The sequence below is a fragment of the Anas platyrhynchos genome, chromosome 9 (genome assembly GCF_047663525.1).
Source record: "Anas platyrhynchos isolate ZD024472 breed Pekin duck chromosome 9, IASCAAS_PekinDuck_T2T, whole genome shotgun sequence".
Taxonomy (NCBI): domain Eukaryota; kingdom Metazoa; phylum Chordata; class Aves; order Anseriformes; family Anatidae; genus Anas; species Anas platyrhynchos.
In genome coordinates, this window is record NC_092595.1 from 22,438,951 (window position 1) to 22,453,080 (window position 14,130).

At 39.1% G+C, this 14,130-nt stretch overlaps 1 long non-coding RNA gene across 14 annotated transcripts in view; it reads right to left on the minus strand.

Annotated features, from left to right (window-relative positions):
• Nucleotides 1–14,130, minus strand: part of LOC106018641 (uncharacterized) — a 245,013-nt gene that overhangs the window by 64,264 nt on the left and 166,619 nt on the right. The window lies entirely within an intron of this gene.

Consider the following 14,130-nt stretch of genomic DNA (forward strand, 5'->3'; position numbering starts at 1 on the left):
CCATAGGAACACAGAATTTTTGTGAAAGTGCAAGATAGAGTTGAAAAAGCCCAAGCCAAGACAGGAACTGTGCTAGCTTATTGCTCTGGAAATTAGAGGGAGAAAAGATCCAAAGAAATAGATGTCCTGAAAGCATCATGGTAGGGAAAAGACAGAAAATATTTTGTGTCTCCAAAAAGGAAGGACGAGGAGGTTAAATAAATAGGTAATAGAAGATCACCTTCCACTATCCAAAGCAAACAGATTGGAGATACCATGTATTTCCATACATTTGTCATGCTCCGTGTCAGCAGGCTTCTGGCCCTTGGAAAACTGCAAAGACAAGGTCTCACGCAGGACTGGAAATTTCATCACTCTCTGCTGGAAGATGTATTAAAACAAGAAGCAAAGAAACCCAGTTTCATTAAAAAGATGCAAAAGGTTTCTGAAAATCCGTGTCTTAAAGTTTTATTTGAAAGTGAAAATGCTAATGAGAGCTATTACCCACAAACAGCACTACTAACAAGCTATATCAAAGCTACTTACCTATTAAGCTGTACAAATAGCATGTGAGACTAAAAGGACAGAAGCAGTTTGGTTTGTGTCACACCTTGCAACAGTCTCTTCTAGCACAAATGCAGTGGATGTAAACCTGAGAGACACTGGAAGAGGAAAAAGTCAGAGCTGGATATTGTGCCTGCTCTAATATCTGTTTCTGCAGTGAAGCACAGCTCTTCTTGTGATTGTGCCCTGGACTGTTGGAGCCAGGCATCGCTTGATGCTGCTGAAGCCATTTGGGTTACAGTCAGCTATACAAGTATAACGTAACGGCTTTGTACTCCCACCACCATTCAGTACACAAATGGCTCCTGTGGAGATGCAGCAAAGCTTGAGGCTCTCAGAAAATCACAGTTATCTTCACTCACGTTTTCTGATATGCAACTAAAGGAAATGTGATTCTTCTAAGAGTACACAGTAGTACTGCAAAGCATGGTAAGCCCAGAGAGGCCCCAGTACAATAATCGTTAGCTTCCTAATGCTTCCACACCCCTTAAACTAAAATATGAAATTCCTGTACTCTCCCTTTTTTCTTTCTCTCTCTCTCTTTTTTTTTTTTTTTTTTTTTTTTTTGTAATAGATCACACCTGTGTAACCTCTCAGGAGCTGTATGGTTCTACCTGGCTGTGCAATTTTGGTAGCTACTATGATCAACATAACTGAGGTTAACAGCAGGATTTAAAGCTCTTCACCTCTGGTGCCAGCCAGGCACATACACTGCAAGAACGTACACACTTGTTGAGCTCCATACTCATTGTTTATAGTAAGTTACTTGGCTCAGAGTATAATGCCAGCTCTTGGCAAGGTCCTGGTGAGCTTGGAATCTGTAGAGGTTTCGTTTATTGGTGCTGATGATACGGATGAGTTAAATTACAGAAACTGGAATTGCTTTTAACATTATTCAAGGGGAATGTTTCCAAAGAGCCGACTGTTGCGAAAGCCGACAGCAATGTCTCTTCCAAAACGTTTGCCATTTCAGAGAACTCCAAGCTGCCAATGTCTAAAGCACAACAGTTTCATTATGAGAACAAAAAACTGTGTTCATTATTGAGCAACCTCTACAGGTCCTAAATACGCTCAGCACCTAGCAGGGTCGAGCCCTCGGCAGTTTGCCCTGGTACATTTGGAAATGAACAGCAAGACCAAAGAACCAAACTCGTGTCCAAGATTCATTTAGTGTATGTTTGCATTGAAGCACACTCTAAATCCACCAAAGCAACCTTTTTCTTTCCTGCACTCCTTTATTTGTGTGGTAGGAGCTCCTCAGAAGCCCACTCATGAAGCAATTAATTTAGGTGCTATGCAAACACAGAACACAGAGATGATCCCATCCCAAAGAGCTACTTTGTACACATCTCCAAGAGGAGTCAAAACAAAGAATGCCATAAGCAAACAGCTAATCACAGACTGTTTCTCAGTTCCTCATTCTAGTGATTTAATAGGAAAGTCTTGTGACCAGATAGTGCATTTCATGGAAGGCTTCAAAGTATTTCAAACCTTTATGGAAAAAAAGGCAAAGCCTTTACTTAAATCCATTCCATCTACATCAACACAATCCAACAGAGATTTAATTCTCTGTATCACTGTGGAAAAACTTCAAGTACAAATACATGTTTTAGTGACAGAAATCATCTCCAACTTAGCAGGAGCTGCCATTTGTAACAGTATGGAAGAATTAGCATTTTTTAAGACTTCCAGATTTTACATATTCCCAAGAGGTGCCCAGCAGAATCTGTTATTCACACAAAATCCATGACTCCACAGATTACAATTGTTCTTATCAAGAGCACATGGTAACTGTTTTCTGAAACATGCCAAACCGATCACGGTATTTCATTTAATATGTAGGATCTGAGCTGATCAAGGAGATACAACAATCATAAATCCTCATTTAATTTTGTAGAATGACACATCTACATCTAGAATGAGAATTAAGACTCAAGGTGAAATCTTTGATGGTAAGACAAAGAAAAATGAGACAAAACCAAAATTATGACAATATGGAAGAGTAATTAAAGCCAAATTATTCAATAGAGCAAGTGTGAGTGTGTTCCTAACAGACAGGGTAGCACACTTTTCTGAGCTCACGGATAATCATTAAGGGGCCACAGCGCTACTTGCAGCTGGCAGGAACACGCACGGGGAAGTCAGCTCTCACTACATCACTATTAATTTGCAGCACATTCCTGTCCTCAACCTCTCCCCATAACCAGGACCTGCTTCAGTGTTGGCCACCATCAAGGCCTTCCCAGGGCTCAAGTGAGAAAGACAGGGATGATAGGGATGATATTTTTCTGACTTGTCAATCATACATTGAAACTCAGTGCACTAAAATGAGGGATACAGCTTTCAGCTATTATTATTATTATTATTATTATTATTATTATTATTATTATTATTATTATTATTATTATTTATTTTGATTTTTTTTTTTTTTTCCTTTGTCTCTCTCTTTTTCTTTTTTTTTTTCTGAATACCACGAGACAAGTAGGGCTTGCGTGTTCCTTTGTGTCTTTCAGGACTTTCTCCCTAAGTGGGAGCCAGTGCAAGGCTGCACCAGCCAGGGAAAACATCGAGATGATTTCCTTCCATTGCATCTTTCAGAGGTATATGCCACCAACACGAGTGTGGTACGTGCTACTTCCCCAGATTTTTCATAGAAGTGGCCCATTTAAATCACCAAAACTGCACTATGGACAATCAGGATTTTTGCATCAGTGGGAAAAGCTGGAGCTATTGCATGAAAAGGACATATTCACAGAACAGGCCATACAAAGCAGATTTTGCTCAACTCCATGGGATTAGCATATGCTCATACTGTGCATATAGGGTACTGTACTTCTGACACTTTACCAAGGTTCTTACTATTGCAAAAAGCCAGTTCTGAAAGTCCCAAAGATCACTTTTCTCTGCAAGCAGACATCTGTGATGGACTCCATAGCAGTGCTGTGACTGATGCACTAAGCTTGGATGTAAGAAACAAGAGATCATGTCCCAGCCGTGCCAGTATCCAGGAAAAAAACACCAACACCCCTCCCTTGCCTAACAGGCCTGTGTGTTCTCCATCATGGGTGAAATAACACTACGCATAATAACACTACACGTTCACACAACTCCTAACAGGCTACTGTCAAAGCAGCAGTGCTGATTAACCTAAGAAAGCAGCAGACATGCCAGAGAAGAAGAGAACCTTTACTACAAACAAGATTTCACTTGACTCTTCAAGAAAAAAAAAAAAAAAAAGTTTAGAATATCTTATTCTTTGGGGGAATTAAATCTTCTGAAATCAGGTGATTTTCCTTACCTGCTAAACTGTTCCCTCCAGTTCTTTTCCTATTGCAGGAGTATTGTGAAATTTCTTCTTTTACAGCCAGCATAGCTCAGCATTCACCTTTGCTGAAAAGTATGTTTCAGTCTTTAAAGTTACTCCCTACAATCTTTTATTACTGAGCAGTGCTAGCTTTTCCTGACCTAAGGGTAGGTGGTGTTTTTTCCTTGTATTTGTGGAGGCTTATTCCCATCCCCTTTCTGAAATCCCTCAAAGACGTGCATTATAATATAGTGTGGGTGAATATATCTGCCTGTCCACCACTCAGGACACAGAGCAATGCCCGCTTAGTGCAGCCCAAAAGATCATCTCATGCTCACCCTGGATAGCAGCAGGGAGCCATGCACAAGTGACTCCCAGTGAGGCTGCTTTCACATGGCCTCTGAAAGCAATCATCCACAAGGCAATGTTTGACAATTCAGAGGCATACTGAAAAAGTTATTTAGAGTGCCATTAAGCACATCAGAATTATAGTCTTTTTTAGGAATATTCCCTTGACTTTATTTGTATTCAGCAAATTCTCTGAAGCACTTTTGATCTCAAAAAATCTCATCAGGCTCCTCAATCAGCTACCTAATTCCCCCCATTGCATTCCCATCTCAAGGGAGTAGGACTTCTCTCCAGCTCAGGGGGAACTCACATAACAGACTGGGTAATTCACTCTCCAAGCACATACAGCCTGTGACATCTCTGCTGAGCATGCCAACAAGCGTAGTGGTTGTGAAAAGAGGTGTTTAACCCAAGTGATGTAACCTGCTACAGTTCACTCGGTGTCTTGCAGAGACTGTGGCTTCAATTCAAAGCATTACGATCTCCATCCCCAAACCGATTCAGCCCAATGAAAGAGAGAGTTGTTACAACAACCCAAACGGTGCCAGCATTGCACAGAAGGCTCCAGCACATCCTTTGTTATGACTGTTTTTATTTCTATAGCTCAATATCCACTGCAGGAATACATGGGGACCCACTCTGATTTCATCTGAACTGCTTAGAGCCAACAAAGCAAACAGTGCAACATAAACTGGAATAACTCTACTAACGTAATAATCATTTTATACCCAGGTAGCACCTCAAAGCTCCAGCCAAGACTGGAACCCTGCTAGCTTGGCATTATATGAACACCACATGGGACAGTCCTTGTCTAGGCATGCTTACAAACCAAACAGACAAGACAGGCTATGTGTAAGAGGAAAACAAAAACACAAAGGAATTAAATGTCTGGCCCAGGGTCACACCAGCCAGTCAGTGGCAAATCCAAGCACAGGATTCAAGTTTCTTAATTCTCTTTGCCACATCTAGTAGGCTATGTGGCCCATCAAGATCCCGATTAGTCCACAGTCTCTGCCAAGACCTACTTTAAGTCCTTCATTAATATTTATGGACATTATTTATATTCCACTGTATTTTGCTTGTCTTCTTTCACCTCAGAATGTTTTTTTTCCTTGTAGAGGAAACTGGTGCGAGTTCCTTCTGTAAAGGGGCTGGCTACCTTCTCCCGTTCACATGAATGGGGAGACGATGACTGGTACAGGAATAAACAAAGGAATAAGTAACTCCCCCAGATCAATAAAGAATAACTCAAGTACATGCAGAATATTCTCCTCTCCAGTGTTCCTAAGCATAATTGTCAGTTGTCAAAATCAGGATGGAAGCTATCATATCTTTTAAATTGTGTACTTAAAACACTTAGAGATAAATGAATCCAGTTACTTACAGCAATACGAAGAGCAGTAGTCCACAAACACGAGGGTTTATGTAAGTCAATATATGGTTTAAAATATAGGAGACCAGACTTAGGCACCAAATTTGTTTTGTAGGCAGTTCCCTGATTCCCAGGTGGCAGCATGGAGTGGTGAGGACCACTGATAATGAGCATACATGTAGATTTATCAGCTTGACTTTAGGCTCCTAGTTTTGAGACCCCTCACATCCACACTACTTGCATTATGGTTATGTATGTGAGATTTTAAAAAGCAATCACCATCCATCCAACTCAACCTCTCTTGCCATTAGCTGTCTATAACTTGAGGTAGGATGAGACCAGAACTGGGCTCTTCAGCAATCCCACCTGAACTGAGAACGTCAACTGAACACCGAAGCAGTAAGAAGAAAAATCTCTATACACACTACTTAAGGACATATCACATCTCACAGTATCACTTCCAAGTATAACATGTATTATGCTAATTACTATCTGAGAACTATTTCCTTTAATTCCTTGAATAAACCCATGTGTGTTATGTGGGAATTGAAAAATCAATTCTCTTTCCCCTATATTCTCACTAAGAAGTGTTTGAAAAACAAAACAAAACACCAAACAAAACAAAAAACCTTCTACATCCTCTGGTTGCCAGTCATTTACAGTAAATGAGATTTGAATTCCAGACTTTGGAGGGCAGCCATTTAGGATACGCAGCTTTACAAAGTATTTTCCAGAATGAAATCTCCCATGATTTGAAGGTACCTCACATTAACATGGAGCAACTTATTAGCGCAAAACCCTCTATATTAATGAAATGTCTGGTCAAAGAAATATATGACAAAGCTGGGATTGCATCCATTGTACTGTGGAAAGAACTGGATTTTGGACAAGCAGGTATTTTTTGGATCAACCAACAGGGTTCTTTTTCTGACAAAAAAAAAATAAAATGATTATGAATGCTTTTGAGAGAAATAGGTGCCAGCTCAAGCACAGTTTCTATTCAGTAGAAGGTTGATTTGGAGTAAAATTACTTGTGCATGTACACTACAGCCTGCAAGCAACATCAGTGAGCTATCTGGAAAAAGCCTTAACTGTGAATGATTTGCAGAACGAGGCACTTTCAACCAGAAGGCATCAGCATTATTTCTACAGCTATATATTTATAAACAAAAATGTCCATAAAACAATATTGCATCCTACCTTTTGCAGAGATGGGCAGAGAAATACAATTAGGCAGTCTGAAACTTCAGACATCTGAGATTTGTGCAGCAAGCAGTTCCCTCCCACCCAAAACAAAAGCTTAAGCAGGCTCAGATGAAACAAGGAATTCAAGTCAGTGCAAATCAGCTGAGCCATGGTAACTGTCTGGATGCATTCACAGGCCCACTGCAAGTTTAATTCAATTTAACTAGCCTACTATTAAAGAGGGTTATCCAAAATGCATTGCATTGCATTTGCTGTGACTTCAAAGCATATAGAAATAAATATCACAACTTGGATGACGCATATTATATTGTGACGTTGCATCACTTAAATGCATTTGTCTCTCTATTTAGGTGTCATGTTGACAACAATATGATGAAAACCTGTAGACAAAAATTCTTTGGAATTTTGTTTGAACTCCAAATCCAGAAACAAATACAGATTCTATTATAGCTTCAGCTCATGTCTGATGTTTAATGAGTCTTGTATTTCCCACAGAGCTGAAAACACATCCCTTATCACTTGAGGGAAAAAACATCTCCCCTTCTCATAAGCTACTTATTTTCTGTCACTATTTCTGACAGTGCTCCCTTTGCTGGCTAATGCATTCTGTGACGGTTCTTTGGAAACAACTTATTTTACTCCTGTTTTATGGTTTCACTCACAAGGAACAATCCTGCTTTCAGACGAGATTGTTTTCATTTACCTATAAATACCTTTGCATCCATATCAAAAAGGGGTCCATGTAGGGCAGAACTCAAATCACAGTACACCCAGTATGGGATACACCTACAGGGGATGTAGGAATTTACCAGCCTCAGTGTGTCTAGCACATGTTATGCTATCAGAGGCCCAAAAGAAATCAGCAGATGAAAACTGAGCCTTAGTTGCTAGCAATTCTCAACACAGCAGGGTAGGAGGTTCATAGGGTTTGTTGTATTAATAGAGAGCATGGGCTTACACACTTGAACTTTTATAGTATTTTGTGTATCTTCCATAAGTCAGAAGCCATGGAACAACTTTATTCCTTTCTGGCAAATCTGTTTACACAGATCTCTGCCAACCCTTTCCAGCCTGCATTGGCTTATTCTACAGCTGAGTGCACTCTTTAAGGACCTCCCACTGAGGTGCAAGAAGGGTGAAGTCATTTTCAGAATACATTGTTCAGAAACCTCACTTGTGCTGTCTGTTCTTAAGTACATCAAACCCTACTTGTTATGACTTTTTTCACGTCTATCAGTCTGATTCTTCTTGCAACATGCAGGTGATATGAGGGGCAACATCACAGAAAACAATAACATAGCCAGATAAATGACAGTCAAAACTAAATCTTGCTGTACAAGAATACATTCCTGCTTATTAAGCATAAGATGAACAGCTGTTTGGGCGTGGAGACACTACAACCCTGCTGTGGTCCAGCTTCCACGCATGGCTGGAGAGAGGACGTGTGCCTTCTTCCTTCTTGCTACTAACAGTGGCCAGAGGACAGGGTAAATCCTGACCCCAATGTCAGAATCAACAAAACCAAGAAACTTCTGGCCCCTGAATCAAAATATTAGTTCCTAATTGCTGAGGTGGAAAAGCCTCAAGCACAATCTGTGGCCAAAACCTCAGAAATCAAACTTTGGTGTGAACAGAACATAAAGCAAAACACTGTATGTTCACGTATTTTTTGTATGCAACTAACTTAACCCTCTGTAGTGATCTTCCCAATGCTCAGTCAAACTCTGCAGTCCTTCAGTTCATGAAATCTCTTCTGACACCAACTGAGTTCTGTCACTGATTTGTTGTTGTTTAATGCACAGTGACTTAGCCCTGGTGTTTGAGGACACAAAGGGCAAGGTTTCCTCAGAACAGAAGACGGCCATAAGAAAATGGCAACAGAACCTCTGAGGAAGGATCTGTGTCTTTAGGATAGATGTTCAAAAATGCTAGATGATGTCACTTAACTTCACTAGGTTTGTTTTTTCTCATGTATCTGGAGACCATTATAAGGAGGAAACAAAGTTATTATTACTCTTTGTATATCAAGCTTGTCCTGATAAGGCAAATATTTTATGGGATGTACTATTGTAGAGCTCAACTGAGCTAAAATTAGTGGCTGCAAAGAATCAACTCCTAAGCTAGTCAGCACATCCATCTCTATCTTTCAAAGGGTTTTGTGAAATGACTTGGAAAATATGGACAAGTAGGAATTCTGAATAGGTTATTGCATCTCAAAGAGAAATATCCATTTGATAGGAATACCACAATTCAGACCTTTGTGTTACTTAGCCACAGCAGGTGCCAGTTAAGAAGTTAAATACTAATTCTAAAAAAAATCCTTGTTGCAAAAAGTATTTTGGAAAATTACATTAGCAGTAGTATTTGCAAATATTATTTCAATCATCCCCCAAAGCAAAGCACTTCTTCAGTAGTGAAAACTAAGTCGCTGTCTGGCTGACATAAAACCAGAGTCCAGAAGCTCTGGGCTCCTGCACTCAGGCAGTGCAATGGCCATGGCAGAACCTGGGACCACTGAGCCAGGGCCGGGGCTCCCCTGCAGCCGTTAGCCCAGCAGGTGAGCAGGCAGAAGGCAGGTGGGGTTCCAGAAACCCTCCGCCTTTCGTCCATTTAGATAAAAATGGACTATATTTGTGACAGTTCAGTTTTGCAGGCTCAGCAAACAATGTGACTGAAAACTTTTCTGACCAATCGTGCATTGTATTTTATTTAATGAGGTAACTGCAGTTTATCAGATATAATCACACATCTCCAGACCTGGAAATAAGATAAATCCACGTTCAAATTTCATAAAACCTCTACAAAGGGCGGAAACAAACTATCCAAACAGCAATACCAATTAAATCCTTGGAAAGTGACTTTAGAATCAAACTAGTGATTTGGGCCAACTGTTAGCTATCATGCATCACCCCCTCTGGATATTTGTTATGTCTCTAGATCAAGTGAAATAGCTTTTTGTATAGTGGCATGACTTGCATGTAACCCTATTATTTCACTTAACCCTCCTGCTGAGGCACATTAACACAGTCAAACTGAAGCTTACTATATAAATACACACATATATTATGTACACAACACATAACATACACTATATATTATATTTTATATATATATAGAACATATAAGTAAATTACCATGGAAACAAGTGATGAGAAGGGTCTGCACTGTTCAAAGAAGCCATGGTAAAGGTCCAGGACTTTTGACTGAAGGATCATAATCCAACAGTAAATGTCAGTATGGTTTTTCCCTGTCAGCATGCAAGAGCTTATTAGCTGTGCTGCAAGCTAAATATAACTATCTATAATACCCTGCAACATTCTCAGAAATATGAGCAAACATATTTCTTTTAATAATACTTACTTCACAACAACCCAAGCAAAATCAAATACCCATATTTTCACAACTGAAATTTAGGATCTAACTCTTGCTTGACTTAGGCATCACATTGCCATTTTAATCTGGGCAATATGGATGCAAAACTTTTCCATTTAGAAGATTTCTAATCTCCTTTCGCAAAGCAGAGACGACTATGAAAAGGTAAGAGCAGTGGTGACTCAACTCTGCTAATCTATTCAATGTTCTACACTTAAAGCAAGAGTACTACAATTCTACTGGCATACCTCATTGCAATTTGACTCGTGCTGTCTATGGGAAGCTGAGCCATACCACACTGAAGAGAGCAGAGAAGATGGAGGAAGCACAAATAGGCTTGGTCAGAAGATCACTACTTTCCTACGAAGTCCACTTCCAGTAAACAAGATGTTAACACCACACATCCCAGTGTTCTTCCATCAGGCTGTACTATTTTACATTACCAAAGGGAAATAATTTTGAAAAGTTTAAAGGAACAGTTCAGACCAGCAATGTTGCCGGACATACTCCAAAATGCAAGTTTCAGTTGCTGACCTCAATAAGAGTAATCTACAAATAACATATTTTGAGTAAGCAGCACAGGCTCCATATGTCATTCTGTTCTAGAAGCAAACATGAAGCACCTAAAGCAACTAATCAACAATAGCTGTCACACTTCCTTCCATTGACACTAGTACGAATTCTGCCATTGATTAAAATCTATTTTTAAGTTTTTTCTTTCTTTTTTTTTTTTTTAAGTACTTTTTAGTTCTGTTCAATTTCAGGCAGTGAATAATGCGTAGTATTTTTCTAAGTCAAGGGCAAGGCTTTGGTCAGGAGGAGCAGAAATATCACAGCAAGGCCTGACTTCATCTCCAGCAAATGAGATCCTGGTATACTTTTCTGAGCGTGGACATTTGCTTTAAACAGCTTGAATCAGATTTCACTGAAATCTACTAGGTCTTTAAGGAAAATCCTAGTATCACTGGGGTTTATACCTAAGAGAGAAGAAAAAGGAATAATATTGAGCTCGCTGTCAGCATTTCTACATTTTAATTCACTTTCAATTTTAAAACATCATAAAAACAGTTAATAAACTTTCAGAAGGTTACCTAAACTCTGTTAGAACAAAGTAAGGCTAGTATGAATTGAACAGTGAAACTGGTTGATGGATGAAATTATTGCCCTATCAGCCAAGTTCATTTTTCACATATTTTATAGCTCGGTTAATGCTTTTTGACTATGCCATGAAAAGCAGAAAAGTGGATGTGGTAAAGTTTTATGGGTGGCTAGTGTTTGTGTCTTCAGTACTTTTAATTATTTTAGTGGGTGAGGTTACTGACATCTCATACTTTTTGAATAATAATTTCTTCTTTGCAATAAATCCTTTTGAAGATTTGCCCTTTTTTTAAACTCAGAATTCTTACATAAAAATATCCAAATACCCAGTGTAAAGTGTTTATTATGATAACCAAATCAACCACAGAAAGATTAATTTGATCACTAAACTGCAATTTAAATGAAACTATGGATTATCAGTTCTCTCATTTCTTAGTTCATGAAAAATGCGTGAGTCAGAAAGGTTTTGAAAATGTCTTCAGAGCTCTTCCATCCTGTTCTAATAGATGATGTAAGCCACCATTACACACAATAAGGCCAGTCTGCACTGTCAAAACCATTACAAAAAATCAACAATATTTTCCCAGGGCCATAAAAATTAGTTTTTCCCATAATCATTTCAAGGCAATAGTGAGACATGCAAGGCTGTTATACCAGTTATGGATTACACAGGTCCATAAAGCTGATGTAGATTGGTAAATCTTCCTCAAAAATATGTTAACTGATTGATAGACCATTATTAGATTGAATCATTATGACTGGGTAGCAAGTAAAGTAAATTTCTGGATTGTTTTAGGTTCTAGTATCCTTTGTTGTTGTTTAAAAAAAAAAAAATAAAAAAAATCTTCCTCCAAGAAATATTGTGTTCCTAAGATGTATCACACCATGGTACCTGTAAAACACCAAAGGCATGCATGACATTGTACAGGCAAGTATAAGAAAACAGTCATAGCAGAGAAGGTTATGGTTTAATTTAGTCATTAAACAGAGTACTGAAAGCATGTGATTTTGATGGAAGCTGGAAGAAGAGATGTATTTTGTCAATAAAGCATCAGGAAACTAGTCTGAGTTTAGGACTGGCTCTCACTGCGTTTTCCTCTCAGGCCTTACTTTTTTATTCTTCTCACAGACAGCTGAACTCAATGGAAATAGGCTCTGATTCCCATAGCTCCATGACTGCAGGGGTTTGATCCAACACAAAGGTAACGTGCACATGGAACAGACATGGATGAGAGAGATGCACTGATAGCTCACAGTTCTACATGCAGGCATTTATGGGTGGTTCTCTTATGGAAGGAAAACAGAGTACTAGCATGTTGTAGCCAAACCTTGAGGATTCTGTAGCATTTACAATATGGTACTGTTGGTGCTAAATGGCCTGGAAAGGCAAATACTGAATGCCTGTGATCACTGCGCATATTCTTATGAGCTGGATTTCCAGTTTGGCTCACTGTCTTGGAGGCCCAATGAAAATGTGGCAAACAAAGTCAAGAGCATTCAACTTCAGACCAAAATCCCCAGCTCCACACCACCAGAATCAGAGTTTTTTCCAAGCTTTTAAAGTTTACTCATTTACTGTGTTCAGGCCTTGACAGTATTTTAGGGGGCATATAAGATGAAGGGGGAAGAATAAAGGCAAGGAGAATAACACCTGTCTTTGCAGCTGGTCAACATGCAGATCTGTAATGTGCTGCCTGCTGGGAAACAGGGATAGTCTCACGTTACACTGGGCCTTCAGCAACTGAGGGAGTTTGCAGAACGGAATCCTGCAACTAGGAGATGTGAGGCTTGGGCTTCAGCCAAAAACAATAGAGACCAGCATTAAATGAAAAGTTCCATAAGTTCAAATGCATTCAATCACTGAACAACACACAGCTTTGTGGTTTGAAAGAATTTAAAAAGAATTTTAAATCATCATTGCAGAGCTACCAGTTGTTTCTAATTTTGAAGAACAATCACTATTTTACACTTAACTACCACCAAATGCTTCCCAGAGTGACCGTAGTCACCCATAAACACGCAAAATATCTTCATTTAGGAACAACAGACCAAGTCTGATAAGAGCTGATATGCTGCTCTGAAAATTGCTTTAGTGCCTGAAGCAGAATTTCATCTTTCATAGACTAAATCCACCCTAGTAAGTGGGACCCATTCTGCTTTAAGTTACATCCTTAGAAGCTCATTGACTACAATTGAAAAGTCATTGCAAAAGGGTAATACCAAAAGGTTAGCAGAGAAATATATGTAATGCTATTACCGTAGGCATTTAGAGTGTAATGTTAAGAATAGCAAAGAAAGGTTGCCGCAGAAAGCAATAAAATAAAGAAAACTAAAAGTTGAGCTGAAAATCCTGAAACAGTGAAACCTGCCTATCTCTGCCTCCAAAATGACACAGTAGAACAGCAAGGACATGGCTGTAGAATCTCTCAGAAAAATGATCTAAGCACTAAATTACCAGGGAATAGAATCACATGTTAGAAAACAAAATGCTTTTTTTTTTTTTTTGGTCATAGTCTAAATAATGCTGACTGCTAAAAGAAGTCAAGGGATGTAGAGGTTTATGATTCTCCATAAGGAGCATACGGGTAATGACCTGCATTTTCAGAAGTGAGCCCTAATGTTCATGACAAAAATGAACAAACAACAACGAACAACAACAAAAACGCTTATTTTGAGAACCTAATCGTCTTAAACTCTCCTTGATTTTTGTACAAATTCAGACCAAAGCAATCCTCCCTGATGAGGGAGTCTTCTCAAAGCTGAGTGGGAGACATGGCACTCCCAAAATTTGGTTGAGAAGCAAACTAGGGGAATGGTAATTTGATAGTGTCTGGAACAGGACATTGTATAAAGGATTTAAGAAAGACCTATGATATTTGCAAGGCAA